Genomic DNA, 16370 nt, shown 5'->3' with positions numbered 1-16370 from the left:
TGCGAGCAACGACGTGTAAGTATCTCACACCTGTCTCGAACAGAAAAGTTTAATGAAGAATGAAACGGCGAAAGGAAAAAAAGGGTAAGAGTGGTAGGAAGGAAGATGAAATAAGTAAAAGAAGAGAAAGAGATGGAACCGAAAAACAAAAGTAGAAAAGCAAGAAATAAAGGAAAAAGAAGTGGAATAAGAAGAGTTAGTGGAAGAGGGTGATGGGGGAAACGAAAGAATATCACGGGAAATTGGTCATACGAAGGCGACAGAGGGGAGTGAAAAAGCAGTACGGGGGTTACTTGGCGGCGTAACCAAGATATACGAGCACTTTTCCCGAAAAAGTGTTAAGGAATTATGCTCGGCAGAGTAAATGAGATGTGTCTGCGCAGGGACATAGATCACCAAGACGCTATCCATTCTCACCACCGTGGAAATAAATACGATCTTCTCCGCGAAAGAGGCTGCTGCAAGCGGAACGAGGAGAGGAGAGGATAGGAGAGGTGTTGCTGCTGCCAGAGAGGGTGGAAGCAAGACGGAAAGTAGGAATGAGAGAGAGAGAGTAAGGAAAGGACGACAAGGCAGAAGAAAGGGGATAGCGAAATCGTCTCCTGGCGGCCCGCATCCCGCAGCACATCTTTCTACCCGACACCCGGGGGGATCCACCGAGCCATTTCTCTACCCTGTTATACTACCTCCTATATACGTATCTACTACCTCTTTCCCCGGTAGATACTACCTACAGCTAGCAAATAAATTGATCCATTACTCAACCGAGCAGTCATCTTCCTTCCTTCCTTTCCTTTCCTCCACTCTCCACCTCGAATCGCGTCTTCAGATCGCCTTCAACGACGACGACGACGACGACGACGCCTTCGTCGCGTTGAAGCTCTCCTTTTCTTTCGACAATACTTCCGTTACCGAAAGAACCTGTGTGCCGTTGCATCTTTTATTTATTTTCCTCTAGAAAATTCCTTTTTGATTTTTTCTCTATCATTAATTATTTCATAATTCTTTACTCGTTTTCGCCATGATTTAATGTTTTTCTTAACGTTTCTTTACTTTTTTTTCTTTCTACGAACGAGTATAAATTAATTGGAAATAATTGGATTTGAAAATCCCGCCTTCGATCTTCGCTACATACCGCGCCCTCGAGTGGTTCGAATTGAAAGCTTCTGTATCAATGGCGGTCTCGGTTTTACATTTGATACGAGTTTCTCTCTTGTGTGTGAAATTAATGGAAATATATTTATTATAATAGGTAAGAATTATTTTATCACTTTACGATGTTCATTAGGATCGTCAATTTAATGTATCTGATTATTTTTTTTTCTTCCTTTTTAATATTTAAACGAGACAAGATCTCGAGCGTTTCACGTTGAAAATATTACGTTCGATCCATCAACAGAGTTAATTGCTCGTATTCATTAATGTTCTCAATATTGTAATGAACTCTTATCTCTATCTGTGATGTTGAATAATATGACTTTTAATCGCAACTATTAGGTCGTTTTAATTCATATAAAAGCAGACATTATGGTAGTACATTTCTCTTACATTTTATCTAAGTGATCCTGTGATCCTTTGCACCTGCATATCTAACGAGTCACCTGCATCTTTGTAATGTACTTTTCTTTTCTTTTTTCTTTTCAAATTTTATAATGTTTGATAAAATCTAACTAAAAGATTGTATTATGCAAATAAATTTTTATTTGCCATTTTATCGGGAAATATAAACGTTGTTAATAATTTCAATATTAATTTATTCGTCGTAACATTGTCGCATAAGTAAAATTGCATGTAGTATAACAAATGAAAGATGACATCAATAAGACCATTTGAGAGAATGGAGGTATGCTAAAACCTTGTATGTGTACAATGGCCGACGTATCTGGTCAGGTCATACGTCGAATAGTATTGACAGACCATCGATTCCTGTCACTTATACTTTCGTATCGTAGCAAACAACGGTAAATACGAGTCTGCGTTGTTTCGATCAATTCCGTTGAAGAGACCAAGAGCGCGCGTACCTAACGAAATAAACAAAATGTCACTTCGACAGGTTTTCTCTTTTATCTCCGGCTATTTTTTTTTATCTGCCAAATGTATCTAATAAAATCTTACTTTTTAAAAAAGAAAAAATACAGTACGAACGAATATTTATTAAAAATATATATATATGTGATAAACTTTTAAACACGTATTTCTAACATCGAATAAATACATTTCTATCGTTAAATCAATTGTCAAAAAGTAATCATTTATCAAACTTCAAACGAGACTCAGCAACCAATGGATTAATCTAATCGTTTCCTTTGTTATCCGAATCAATATTATTTCATTATTTTTACGCACGAGGAAAAATAAAGTCAACGGTAGCGATACACGTAGGTCGGTTTAAAAAAAAATATTTCGACGACTACGACGACGACGACGGAAATCTTTGTTGGAACGAGTTCCTCGCAGAAAGAGATTTGTTAAGAAACATCCGCGGCTTCTGGTACCCGATGATAAGAACATAAAGCGTGCAGCGGGAGACTTTATACCTCCATTTACTTGCGCGATAAAGCTTGTAGGAACGAGTAGATACAACATGGAGCAACAACAATATTCACAAAAAGAAAAAGACGATTATAGTTGAACGAGCAAACGAGCGTCGGTCGAACGTATCGTGCAGGGGAACACGTTGACGCGAAAGCACCGGTGCCATCCTGTCATGTACAGCAATAAATTAATGGCCGGTCATCATTGTACTCATATACGCTTGTTGTACCCCATACCGACACATCGTAACGCATCATTAATCTTCTCATTATAAATGCGCGCCACTGCTTTACCGCAGCCTGACAGTCCAACGAAATAAATGACCGTGCATTACGTTTGTACTTTCATTTTATATTTAAAATGACCTCCCAGTCTCCTTTCATTCTTCTTCTTCGTCTTCTTCTTCTTCTTATTTTTTTTCTTCTTCTCCTTCTCACTCTCTCTCTGACTCTATCTATATCTTTTTCTTTCTTTCTTTTTTTTTCTCACACACATACATACGCGCGTACACATATTATAAATCTATCGGTTCTTCTCTTCTTCTTCTTCTTCTTCTTCTTCTCATCATCATCATCTTACTCTTTCTCTTGGAACATCTCCCCAGGAGACAAATTACCCATTTGCATAATGCTGTTATTTATTAATGATCGTGATACAGGTACTTCTGATTCTACATAAATACTCACCTGCGGCGTTGACCAATCGACAACCTTCTAATACAATCTCTCCGATTGTCGCGATACAACGTGGACGCGTACCATTGAAACGCACTATAAGTTACATGCTGGCATATCGCCTAATCGTGGAACTCGTTTCGTTTCGTTTCGTTTCGTTTCGTTTCGTTTCACGACTTAACCCGATCCACGCGTTCTCTCAATGGAGAGAATTTAATTAAAATTATAATACAACTGGTGTGGTATTAAATGGAACTCGAGATTACGATATAAAATAGTAAGGTGGCAAGGGAGTAAGAGGGGGGGAGGGGGACAGGAGAAGGTTAGAATGAAAAAGACCACACAACGATTTTACGTCACATTCGTCGATTGATTGATTCATTCGAATTTAACGATCAATTCTTTCATATATACATTGGTAATCTTTATAATAGAAAATGAACTTACTCTTATATTAATTAAACAAATATTACAAAAGATTGATTTTTATCGACGTTTCTCTCTCCTTAAACCCTTACGAAAGAATAATCATTAACTTCACGTATTTATATTGTAACGTACGTTTAAATAGTGAATCAACGATGTAACGTATGATTCAGTTTCAGCGTAGCGCGGAAAAGAAGAGAAATGCAAACTATATTCTGTCCATTTTATGTTGGCCTAAGGGAAGATATAAAGGGCGATAGATCACGCCTGTATCAAGTTAACGAGCGTACTCTGTAATTAAGGGAATATTCGTTCTATTAAAATAATCGTAATTTACGTTGTCTGTTGTCTCTCTCTCTCTCTCTCTCTCTCTCTCTCATTATTTTTTTTCCCCCTTTCTTTTTTTCTTTCTTTAGCAAAGCGATCGGAGATAGAGAAAAAAAAAAGAAAGAAAAACCAGAGCTATCGTTATTACCAAGAGCATAAAGCCGTAAGACACAATAATTAAGTGGTAAGGTACACAGATATTATTAAATCAAGTAAGTTCCAAGTACGAGAATACCACAAAGATGAATATTTAAATACAGATATGAGTTATGGTGTAGGAAGATGCAAATGAGAGCTCGGTATTCTTGCTTGAGACTTCGAATGTTTCATTTCATTTCATTTCATTTCATTTACTCTTCGGAAAGAAAAAAGGTAAAGGAGGGTAGGAGAGAGGGGGGGAGAAGAAATATAATAATTAATTGCTTGCAATCGAAGTGCATTAAGGAACGATGTTACCAAGTCGTTTAAATTTGCATTAAACTGATGCACCACCACCATCCCTCCCCCCCCCACCCCACCCCCCGTCTTCCTATGCTGTTCATTCCAACACCTTTCACATTTTGTCGCTGTTTTATTTCTTCTTTCTCTTCATTTCTCTTTTAGTTTTCTATTGAAAGCGTTTTAATAGGAGTCCTTCATATCAAGCATCTAACAGTCAAGTTTTCTCTTATGGGATACGATTCGTATTTTCCATCGAACGACTACCATGCGGGCGATTACCCAAGCTGGTAAAAGAAAAAGTTAGATGATAGTAAAACGTTTGATGAGTCGAAGAAAGAAACGCGTCGTTTAATAATGCGACAATGCGATTCGAAATGTCGCGTTTCTATTGATTTTTGTTCGTTCGTTTGCCTCTACGTCTTGATTTTTATCGCGTAGAAAAAACATTATCGTTATTTGAAAATCTTACGAAAATCTTTGCTTGATTTTACTCGTGAAATCGCGTAAAATATGAGATTCCATAATGAGTACTCGACAAAAAAACAATTTGTCGTTTTCTTTTTTGGTTAATTTGGTAAAAGCACTTTTTTAAAATGTCAACCTTAAAGTGGATTGTTATTAGCGTGATAATAAGATACGAGAAGTGACAAAACAATTTATCAAATGTCAAATACGATTAATTGTGAAGAAATATACTAAGAAAAATAACTGTTTGACGGTTTTAACATTCAACGAAGATGAAGAAATAAAAATCTAGATAAAAGACAATCTATTTGAATCATTATAAACTTAATCAAACTTTGACGCAACTCGTCCAATTAGGATGATCGATCCAATCTTGTTAATAATAATACCAAATACGCCACGAACGTTTCGCAAAAGAAAAAAGAAGAAAAAAAAAGAAGAAAAAAGAAGAAAAAATAAGGAAACAATTGGCCTATTCGTTATGAACGTGAAACGAAAGGTGTTCTTTAACGCTTTGTTTCTCCGGTTATAAAACTCAGCAGAGGTTACCGACACGTTTATTATAATAAGTTAACACGTCGTTGATTCGATAAACATCGACGAAACGTTCTGTGTGTATTCGAGACAAGCCCTGTAAGATAACTTGATATGATATAACTATACTCGTGGATAACGCACGAGTGAGAACGACAAGTAATGATTTATTAACGACGTTTCGTTATTAACTACTTACATTAATAGTTATTTATACCTCGTTTATATACTTCGATCCCATATTTAAAAATCGATTACGCAAATAGATTATTTATGAAATAAATCTTATCTTTCATTTTTTTTTGTCCATTCTTTTTTCTTCCCCCCCCCCCGTCTCTATTTTTTCCTTCTTTTTGTTTTTTTATTTGTTTTCTCATTTTTATTTTTCGATCTTGATAAACTTTTTAATCTCATAATTATTCATAAGGAAGTATTATCATTCGAATGATAGATTACTATTTTACGAATGATATATGTACGTGATTATTACTATGTAAAATGTTTCGCTAATTGATCGGAAAGTTTTTTTTTTTTTCCTTTTTTTTCTTTTTTTTTTTTTTTAACAAACAACTATCCTACAAGAAAGATAAAATTATGTAACATGAAAATATGATGAAGTTATTTATAACAATCGACTGAGATTCCATTGATTTCGAGATTAAAAAAAAAGAAATTTACACTCGTAATCGCCATATTATTTAAACATTAAGAACAATTCATCCAGTTAAAATAACACATAGTAAAATACACAAAGGAAAGTTATTTTAAGATACATTTATGCAAGCAAAGTAAAGATCAACAACGTTCGATTTCTGATCAACGAGTGTGATGCATTATCGTGTTGATTTCAAGAATCAACATGAAATGTAACAGTATATACTTTCCTAAAACGCGGACATAGTTTATCCATCGTTTGACTATGTTTACTTTGTCTTCTAATCCATTAACATATAACATTATCAATACCTATTATTTCATAGAATTCCGTTTCTTATTAAACCATTGCATACATTCGACCTATGTTAAATGCATTTAAACGTTTGCCTCATTAAATCAATTTATTGCATACTATTACTTTCCTTTTAATATCACCTGCCGACGTTCGATCTTTATTTTATACGTTGTTGAAAGAAGTGGTAACGTGTTTATCGACGATATTATATCTTTTCAGATGGAATAAAATCGATTCGATATGAACAACGGTGTATATAATTTTGTTATCGTTAAAGTATCGTCTTGTAAAACTCCATAAAAAAAATTTCACGTCGTCAGGTGCACGTTTATCACATTTCGAAACGATGGTCGTCTTTCCTGAGAATTCCCCCATCCCCCCCTACAATAGGAAGAAGAGTGTATTCCGCAGAAAGATAAACCCCCCCAATCGTAATTTTCTTCGTCAACTCGAAGCCGGATGTTTGCAAAGAACGCGCCGAGCGTCTGAGCTAAAGTTTACGCCCCTCATAAAGTCCTACCACCGATTCATAAAGGTGAATGGTACCTGGCCGGGACTAGTAGGGAGAAAAACAATTTCCGGTAAAGCGAGGACTTAAGTAGTCGTGTTTATGAGGCGTCGTCGTGTGATCTTATGAAAAAGGATACGCGGCTCCGGCACTTTCTTTATTTCTCAAAGAAAGAATGATCCCTTTCGACAAAATTTATTACCAGTCGATATTACGTTTCTAGAGTACACACCTTACGCCTGTGTGCGAGTTATTTCAACTTTATTTCAATTTATTCATTCGAACCTTCTCGTCCGTTCCTTTTTTTATTTTTTTTTTTCCTACTACGACGATACGATGATTATAACAAATCGAAAATAATATAATCATTCTCGTACAAATGGCAAAGAGATTTGAATTTTCATTCGAGAAAATAATCGATTACTATTCATTTAACACGATTAATTAGATAGCATAATCCCACGGAGTGAAGATAAATCAATGCTCGTATATCTCTGTAGGTTTATCGCACGTTACATGCGTATACATATATCGTAACATCTAATAAATGGTAGTCGATAAAAAGAAATATTGATACATAAATCTAAGTTTCCCTTTCCCCCTTTCCCACCCCTCTCTTCTTACTATACACGCGTCAACTAAAATTAGATACAAAATTACGATTTCTCGCGTGGTAGAAGATGCACGATGTTTCGAATCTTTTCCTCTCTTCGGGTTTTTTTACTTTCTTTTCTTTCTTTCTTTTTTCCCCTTCCCAGTTTCTTTTCTCGTTTCAATTAAAACGAAGCGTCGACGAAGCGCAGCAAATTAGGGTACTCAGTGCGGAAAGACACGATAGTCGTCAGTCGAGATACATTCCTGGATGCACACGCACACACACACATATACACACACACTGGTAGGAACCAGTTGGCCAGAATAAACGTACCGACCATTATTGGCGGCATGCCAGAGTACCTATCCTCGTGAGCATCGGTCTTTTCATCGCAACACGCTTTGAACGAGGCGGATAGATTGATGCATACCTTAAAAGACGGGGACGAGTGATCCGAATGATTTGAATACTCCTAATGCGCGGCGTGATTGAAATTTTCGCAACCTTAATCGTTGGCGAACATTTGACGAGCGTTCTCGCTATTTCAAAGTCGTCTCTCCCTTCTTCTTCTTCTTCTTCTACGTTCAACACACAAAGAAGACAGGAAAATAGTACTATATTCTCCTGTATACAATTTCAAACTAATCGATCTGACTTATCTCTCATTTCGTATTTATTCTAATTTTATTTCTTACGCGTAAAATACGCGAGTGTTACATCCAATATGATTTTTCTTGAAGTTATACTTCTTTTGGCGCGTTGGGGAAAATGTAATGGGAAGTGATTTTGTTCCGAGCGTTTGGAAAAACGACACCATGAAGTTTGTCAGTATTTACGACGCGCGGCAAAGCGATTTCAAGTATACGGCATGAAGTTGTCTTCTTTTCTTCTTTCCCCCTTTTTTTCTCAAGCGGGTCACCCATCCAAATACTAATCGAACTCAGCGCCGCTTTACTTAAATGATCGAAGCGAGAACTAATACTGTAACCGCGCCATTACTGTTGACGCGTGAAGTAATTCGATATATCTATCTTATATTTAGTGTGGACTGATATCTATATTTTGATATTTTCTTTTCCTTTTTTTATTCTTTCTTATATATATATAATAATAATTATTTTTTTCTTTTAAGTTATTTCTTTTCTTGGAAGTTTTTTTTGGAAGTTATTTTTGAGGTTATTGAAGTTATATTCGTTTTGGTACGGCAAAGAAGTATAACTTCTTACGTGCGTACATAAGTACACACACCAGTTTTTTTAATTTGTAACAATATTATTAAACGAATCGTTCGTTTCCACGATGCGTTTTAAAACCGATCGAGGATTTGAACGGTGAAAATATTTTACCAACGCTAAAAGCTATCGGTTTACAAGGACAAGAATAACGTCGTACGTAGTTCGAGGTGCATCGAAGAGAAATGTGGGTTAGTACATCGAGTATGCTCCTTCGGCAACAAATCCAGCTAGTTCGGCGAAACGTCGAGTAGCGACAACTAATAAATTCTAATTTAAAATCAGTGTCGCAAGAGGAAGGTCTTCTAAGAGCGGGCCATTTCTCAGTGTGTTACTCGTGCAGCTCATTCGTTTTCACCGTCCCGAACCGGCGTAGCCGTCGTTCCTGACACTGTGATAAACAGCCGCCTCTGTCGTAAGTCAAGTCGGTATAAAATCTCGGACATTACTCGTTCTAGAGAGTTTACTAAGTTGGAACGACTTGACAAGGCGGATATAGTTAGCGTTAGATCTTAAACAGCACCACCACCACCACCACCACTAACACCACTACCGTCTGTCTCCTTTCATTCGTTATTCTTCAAATTCCGCGTCAATGATATTCGCGACTTTTGTCAGAGTAATAAAATCGTGTTCGCTGATTTTTCCCCCTTTTTAGAAAACCGTTTAAGGAGTCAAGTTACGTCTCGTAAACCATCCAATTCTAATGAAGTAGACGATAATGTAAATGACTCGGAACGAAACTACCCAGAGGAGTCTTTTCTCTCTCTCACTCTCTCTCTCTCTCATTTCTCTCCTCGAGCTCGCCGAAGAGGAGAAAATTAAAATCCGTATTTCTATCGAACGCGAAGAGACTTAAGAATTGATTAAATTACACTTGGTAATACAGCTGCTACCGTGATTCGAAATTTGTCCGTTTACCGACACGTAATACGTTCCAAGAGAGATCGATAAGAGACTGAGTTACACGAGTTGCTTGTAAATGAGTAAGAGATATCGATCAGTATTTTAAAGAAGTATAGCGTTGGTTCGTAACAAATACTCTCATCCAGAGACGTTAGAGGAAGAGAGATAACGTATTTAGAAAAGGAAATACTGTCTCCGCACGCGAAGTAAATACGTATACCACCTACGTATATATGATCATGAGAATTGTTTATAGAAGAAGAAAAAACGCATTTTGTTTAGCAATGAGACCGTTCGTTCGATCTGAAAAAGTATGTAACAAGAGGGTTACACTTTGGGTTGGGTGCAGGACGTAGCCGACAGTAACGCAGTCATAAAATCCTTAAAATGCATAGCTACAATGAAATTGTGGGCACGAATGTAACCCTCTGGTAAGGTTAATCTGGCGAGAGCATCGCGACGCCTGGCTAATGGCACGTCCGACGGTTGCGTGCCAGCATTTTCAGCCAAGCAGTCGTCGAGCATCCGTCCTGTTCAAAAGAGGGAGGCTCACCCAGCCGGCTGAGTGATGAAGTGAGTGTGGAGTGAGGCCTATTTTTGTGCTTACCGACAAACAGCCTCGTAGATCTCATGACACGTCGTTAGAAGCCCACGAAAATACATTCGATGTTACTCCAAAGTGCTTAGAGATATCCAGGGAGAGAAGGTGTGCGCGTGTATCGTGTCTTTGTTAGTTTATTCCAAGAAACAATAAAGTCGTCGTTCCTCTTTTACTCTCGATCTTTCCTCTCCCCCTCTTTCTGGATACGATTTACCTTAGGATTTACGCGTTCCTATCGTTGTAATCGTTCGAGCAAACGTTCGAACGATATACAATAGAAACGAACCTTACCTTAACCGTGATATATTGTTAACTTAACTTTCTTACCTATAGGGATAAATCGATTGGAAACTATACGGAATGGTTCTTAATCGAAACTCGTTAATCTTAAGTTTTCACATAGATTTAAACGTCTCTGTTTGGACTAACGACAGATTTTCTAACGATTATCAAACTCGCGTTAGCACCTTCAATTCTCTCTCTCTCTCTCAGATATTCAATTACGTCGAACGTTCGTGCGAAACGTAAGCAAAGCCCCGAAAATTAGCTGACATTTTCGCGACCGATACGGATGCAGGATTCCCCGAGCATGAAACCCGAGCATGTCTAACGAGCGCTAGGGATTTTCTACGAAACTAGCCTGCAGACATCCGGTGGCAAATGATCACTGCGGTCGTACAAGTCTAGTGGAAATAGGATTATCCAGTATGCGTTGTAATCTCTTTCATCTGTAAGCATTGGGCCAAGTTATTCGTAATAACGTAGCGGAGAAACGGTATTTTGCTTAGCACGTGTTATCCGACGCCTTCTATTAGACGATATTCCATCGTGAAAATAAATTTTATTAACCACGCAAAATGTGTCTTAGTAAAATGAACAAAGTAAAACAATTTACCGATTGTAATACTTATAACGAGATAACATTCATATCGAAATTCAATTCTTCCTATTATTTTTAAATTTAAACCATTCGCTATTTTCTCCCGTGTTATTCACGTTCATAAGCTTGTACCCACGTAACAACGATAAATTGATACGACGAATGAATACGCGAAAAAAATATCCTTCAACGATATGGCCCCCCAAAATTCGAAAATTATTAGAATCTTTTATAGAGAAACGTAATCTTCCATTAATTGGAGGATTCCGAAAAAAGGGGAAAAAATAAAGCTTTCGTTATTCGTTTCTTCTTTTCCCATATTTCTTTACGCTCGAATATAAACGTTTAGGATTAAAAATTTGACCAGAGTTTTCTCTCTTTCAAAAGCAACGTGAAAATATTTTCCCCAATGGGTTAGCGGTAAGAAACAAAAATATCCTAAATGCTTAATCTACGAAAGATTAGAAAGGAAAGATTTTCGAGGATGACTACGAATAGAGGACGTACGTCCTGTATCAAATTTTACACTGACTCTCCCCTTTTCGTGACAGTTACCATCGTGCATGCACACTCGAAGATGCTCATTCTACAAAGTTATTGCCAACAGCTGTAGAACAAGTTTTTTTTGTCGATCGTTCCGTTCGCGCTCCGAAAATTATCGTCCACCAGGCGAACACTTTACGACGAAGACGCGAGCATAACCTTTTCTTCCGATCGAGGATCCTTTTATACGTGTACACATAGTTGCATATGTATAGATGTACATAGATATAAGTTTAATATCTATCCATACGTAAGTATACGCATATATGCATATATTCACGTATACGTATAAGTTTACTTTTCCTTCACGACGGCAGAGAACTAATGATAAACACGATTCTTTGCAGCCATAAAGGGAAATTAATGTTCTGGATGGTAATGGTAAATGGGGTGGAAAGAAGACAAGAAATCGTAAGATAAACGACATCGGGATGTGCCGAAGGCTTGTGGCATCTTTTATCGACGAAAAGAAACGAAAGGAGAAAAAAAGAAACTTTGCGAGTGTGAGAAGATATCGAAATTTGGTGTTAACTTTTGACCTTGGCTTAAAGGTCAATCTGAGAAGATAATCCTTAAAGGTTTTCCTTCTCGCAAACTGTTTTTATTCGACAATTCGTCTTGTTTAACGGATAAGCAAAAGAAATATGCACGCTCAGATGTATTAAATTTATGTATAAAGGTAAAGGTGGTACTTATATATAATATATTATATATAAATGACTTCTTACAAAAATGAGATATCAGCATTTAACCAGGAAACGTTTAACTTTCAGATCTTTTTTTTTTTTTTACTTTCCTTTACACAAAGCAAACGCGAAAGAAGCAGCAAGCTCGTAAATGAGAATGAAATTTGAATCGATCGCAAAAGGTGGAAAGGGGACAGGAGGGGTGGGGAGGGGGGGTTCTCCTCTTATACAGTGAAAGGAAATGCACGAGGAAGCGATCGCGGATGATGAACGATCGAGTTGGAGAGAAAATAAAGTGGTAGAGCGTAGAACGGAGGTACGTCGATGGAAAGCATTCCCATCTATCAAGCCCATCCCCGATAATCATCGGTTGCCCCGACCGAACTCGAGTAGAAACAAAATCTTGTGAAACGACTAAAAAATGAGATCAACGTGTATTCCCCAGCCCACCTCCCCACCCCCCCCCCGACTTCATTTCTTGCCTCTTTTTCTCATTTACTCTCTTTAAACGCTTCTTCTTCTTCTTCTTGTTCTTCTTGTAACGATTAGCAAATTGAGAATATCGAAGATGAGAGATGATATAAGAGATAGGAGATAATGATATTGAAAGTGTAGCACTCAGGTTTTGAGCGTATTTAACGCACTATATTTATCAGGAAAGGTGTAACTTCGTTAATTCTCTTTCGATCGTACGAATATTTATCATCGATTTTTACCACTTATTCAAATACTTATTTATTATTAACATATTGAAAATAACGTGTAAATTGTACAGGAACGAGAATGGTTTATCACTAAAATAATTCACGTTGAACTAAGGTTAGCAACGCGATATAAATTTGATATGAAATTTTGTTGTTGTAATTCGATGAAATTATTGAATATGACATCTGTTAGATATGCTAATACGTACTATACCTAATATTAAAGAAGAATTTAAGACCAAGGTTAAGGTGACGTTAATAGTAGACATCTTACTACGATAAAAGTAGTTATCATATCTTCGATCGTCAGACAAATTGGACAGGGCAAATGTAGTAGTTTGCTCGCATTTAACTCGATAATAATCAAAAAGTAGGTGGCCATGTTGGAAATAAAATTACGCGTATACGTTACGGTCAATTTAAAGAATCCGGTCATTGTATAGAACCCTCTGCCTTTGTGCTAAGAAAAAAAAGAAAAACAGAATAAATTTTGTGGACTTTGAGTAATTTTATACAATTATAAATATATTTCTTCTCGAATTACCATAGGAGAGAGATAAGTGTAAAAGTTAAAAATTAACTAAACAGTTCATTAAGGTGAATACTTTTTTTTATTCATTCTATCTCTTTCTCAGTTTATTCTACCTTCCAAATTAATACATCTTACCGTAACAGCGTACGAAGAGAAACAGAGGCACCATCATTTATCACCTCTGAAGGTGTGTACTCGTATGTACCGGTATTATACGATCGTACCTAGAAACCGAGGCGTATATCCCGTTAAAGTACGTGAAATCCAAGTGCTTTCAACTCCACCGCAGACCCACGACCATAACTCAAAGCGCTCGTCAGCTACGCTACATAGGAGTTAGAAAAATTTCATGGCTGACATCACCGCAACGCCGTGCTTTATATTTTACGCCATCTGTAAGAGGGGCTGCTAGCTACGATCTTCTAACAACCTCACTTTTGGATGCCCCGTATTAATGAGTATATTATATTCGAACGAGTGAACACGTTTTAACGAGCTCATTATTCGTACATTGTGGTGTTACAAAGAAGATTCTATGATTTTGTTGGAGAAATAACGAAGAACAAATATACATAGAAATCATTCGCGTAATGGACAAGGAAATTATCCGCTGACATCGACTGCTATCAATAAAATCATTATTAAACGCATCGATATTTTTTCCAATTATCGAATATAACCATCTCGATCACTTTTAAACTTATCTCCAAACGAACGAAAAAAAACACTACTGACAAAAAATCATGAAATATTAAGTTTGCAAGATCACGAAAGCTAGCAAGAAGACATCTAACGAGCGATGATTCAAAAGGATGCAGTTATATACCAGGTGTTACGTACACGTAGATATATACTATCTATATATATATCATATACTCGTACATATATAGAGGTACGTAGAAACGGAGATCAGCATACGTCGCGTATTATTTACAATTGGCGGCGATTTATGTCTCTGGGCCGGATGAGGGCAGGAAAAACAGGCAGGCTACGTCATGCAGAGGCCGAACAGAGAGAAGGATAGTAAGAGAGAAAGAGAGAGAGAGAGAGAGGGAAGGGTGTACAGGGGGAGGGAGGGAGAGAGACGAAGGGAAGTTATGGAGAGAAAGAGAGTCAAGAGCACGCGCGAACGTTCTCTCCCTAGCGAAAGGGAAAGAGACGGATGAAGGAGCAATAGGTGGGGGGTTGGATGAGAGGGAAAGAGAGGGAAAGAGAGAGAGAGAGAGACCGTGGCCGCCTTGCCAGCCAATTCCCGGCGGCCCGCTATATTTACGAGGCCCATAAAGTAGCGGGCACGGCCGCGTATATTGCCGCGTAAATATCAGCTTATGGAAATATAGAGCTCAATATCTGCCTGCCTGCTCGCCTGCCTGCCTGCCTGCCTACCTGCCTGCCTGCCCTCCTGCTTGCTCTCCTGTCTGCTGCTTGCTTTGCTTGCTTGCCTGCCTGCTTGCCTGCCTGCCTAGTCGATGCGTTTCGTTGCTTTTCTTCTCTCTTCCCACATTCGATGGCCGCCCTGGAATCGAGATAGTTTTTCGCCTAGCTCGTTCATAATCGCCTATCTCGCTCGGGAAAATAATCCTTCGTGTTAGCTCGCGAGAGTTTCCGTTTTTAAAAGGACGTATGATTTAGGTGCCTCTCTTTTTCTCTCTCTCTCTCTATCTTTCCCTGACGCGCGAGCTGGTCCGAGATAAAGATAAAGGATAACCCGTTTGGTTACGGGCTCCCTACATTAAATGTCGTACGCGTACGCACGCATCGTAAATTTCGCAAATCTTCGATAAACGCCGGTGGTGGTACGGGCCCGTCTTGCGAGAGAGAGAGAGAGAGAAAGAGAGAGCCATGGAATGCTCGTTAAATTAAATCGCCGCGGATAAGCCAACGTTGCGTTCGAACGAGTTATGATAATTCGTTTTGCTGCGGCAAATACAGCCGCCGCGACAGCCAGCCGATCCCCTCCCCCCCCGCCTCCTCTCACCCCCTCTTTATCCACCTCTTCGACCAAAGCCAAAGAGTTACGTAAGATTTTCAGATGCACAAAAGGAGGATGAATCCGCGATTGAAATCTGTCATCGATAGCGACATGCGTGCGATATCATTTCCATTCATATATGTATACGTATGTATATATGTATGTATGTATGTATTCCACGTGGTATACCGCACTATGTGCACGCACGCACGCATTCGCATACCAAGAATCGGTGCTCAGGATGCGGCTAGTAATTTAATTACGTATCGATGATAAGTGCGAGATATCGACGGGAGTTAAATCGCCACAGGTAAAAGACGTCGTGAATTATCTTGGATCGAATCACCGGTACGGATTTATTAAGGCGTACGAAAGCTCTCGCGGCGATTATAATTAATGCGCTATTCGTTCGAAGAATTATCATGCGCTAGTTTTACTACCTTACTATACTTGTCTCTTTTTCTTTTTCTCTCTCTCTCTCTCTCCCTCACATTTCTTCTTAATCTTCCAACTTTTCCATGATTCTCGTATGTATAAAACCGGTTACTTATTGCAAAACGAAATATTTTATGGATTACTATTGAAGACTACTTCGTTAACGTTCAAAAATGTCTACTATTACCCCGTCGCTTAATTTCTACGGTTTTATCGATACGAGATCGATACTACTTTTTTTTTCCCTTCCTTTTTAAAAGTATTACTAATCGTTAAAAAAATCTTTACGACGACGCGAAACACTGCGACGTTAAATATTAATTAAAAATCTATGAATAAGTCTTAGAGACGCTAAAGAAGAACAAATCGTTCTTTTATGGTACACCCATCAACCTACATAACCTACCTGGTCTCTCTTCGAT

General features: G+C 38.0%; 1 protein-coding gene and 1 long non-coding RNA gene across 4 annotated transcripts in view; one reads left to right on the top strand and one right to left on the bottom strand.

The window, feature by feature from the left end:
• LOC122516584 (limbic system-associated membrane protein-like) overlaps positions 1-16370 on the bottom strand; it is a 213359-nt gene that overhangs the window by 177755 nt on the left and 19234 nt on the right. The gene's annotated exons all lie outside the window — the stretch shown is intronic.
• Positions 8793-12292, top strand: LOC122516589. Its single transcript, XR_006303614.1, has 3 exons — positions 8793-8880; positions 8975-9104; positions 11967-12292. It is a non-coding gene; the product is annotated as an uncharacterized LOC122516589 (long non-coding RNA).

This window comes from Polistes fuscatus, unplaced genomic scaffold (assembly GCF_010416935.1).
Source record: "Polistes fuscatus isolate 324 unplaced genomic scaffold, CU_Pfus_HIC Scaffold2, whole genome shotgun sequence".
Lineage (NCBI taxonomy): Eukaryota > Metazoa > Arthropoda > Insecta > Hymenoptera > Vespidae > Polistes > Polistes fuscatus.
The sequence above is the reverse complement of the archived record's forward strand: the minus strand, read 5'-3'. Positions and strand labels throughout refer to the sequence as shown.